This window comes from Diaphorina citri, unplaced genomic scaffold (assembly GCF_000475195.1).
Source record: "Diaphorina citri unplaced genomic scaffold, Diaci psyllid genome assembly version 1.1 scaffold2993, whole genome shotgun sequence".
Taxonomy (NCBI): Eukaryota; Metazoa; Arthropoda; class Insecta; order Hemiptera; family Psyllidae; genus Diaphorina; species Diaphorina citri.
Window position 1 is genome coordinate 19,271 of NW_007380405.1, and position 1,043 is coordinate 20,313.

Genomic DNA, 1,043 nt, shown 5'->3' on the forward strand with positions numbered 1-1,043 from the left:
AGAACTTGCCCATAACGATCATAGTTTTGAAGGACAAAATTTTCAGTTTAGTCATAATGTTGTTGAACTTTTTTTCAGAAGAAAAAGATAAAAATATAAGATTTCCTTCTTTTCCTCTCAGAAGTGATGGATGAGCTGGGAAAGTGAAAGTCAATATTTGTTTTGCCAACAACTTTTACCGTAGACCAGCTGGCAGAAAAGTTAGGTGTAATTTACCTAAGGTTTAAGTTAGCTTGGAAAAAAATCTTTCTAACGTCTCTCAAACTTTTTGAGGTACGACGTGTTTTGTCAATTCAGAGTTGATGTCTTTCTCTTCCTAAAAAAAAAAAAAAACCAGGATGACGACGTAAACATCGCTAGGTATACTACCTGTTATAGGTTGTTTAAGAATAACGGTACTATTTAATAGGTTTTTTAACACGAAACTATTAATTAATAATTAAAAATATCTATGTCTCTACGTAAAAAAAAACCGGGAAAATAAAAATATTAATTTAAAAAATCTACAAAATTCAACTATTATCCTCTTCCGAAACAAAATCACGCCTTGGCCGAAAGAAGATCATTTCGGCCGCTGTTGGCTGCTTAGTTGGCCACCAACAAGTGATGGTAGGGGCTGGACGGTTCGGAATCTACCTGACTCCATCGTTGGCTATAGTAGTTATTGGAAGGCGCCGTCCCCTGCAGACTGGGTGGTTGACCTTGGGCCGCGCTGTGACCTTGAAACGGGATCTGCGGTGAGGAGTGGTGGTGGGGGAGGGGCGTGGCCTGAAATGAACCCACCAGATTTGCTGGATTGATCATTTTAAATCATTACAAAGTCTTTTAAGAAAATTTCAAATTCTTATTTTACGAGTTACTATCCAAACATGTACGTATACATGATAATTATGTTGGCTTAAAAAAGAAAGAAAAATAATCTGAGATTTAATTTTTTTTTATTTTATTTTAATTTATTATGGTGCGTCAATCGATTTAATTATTTAAATTCTTTTTTTTTTTTTTTTTAAAAAAAAAATTAGCATTTTCCAAAAGTTTTGAAT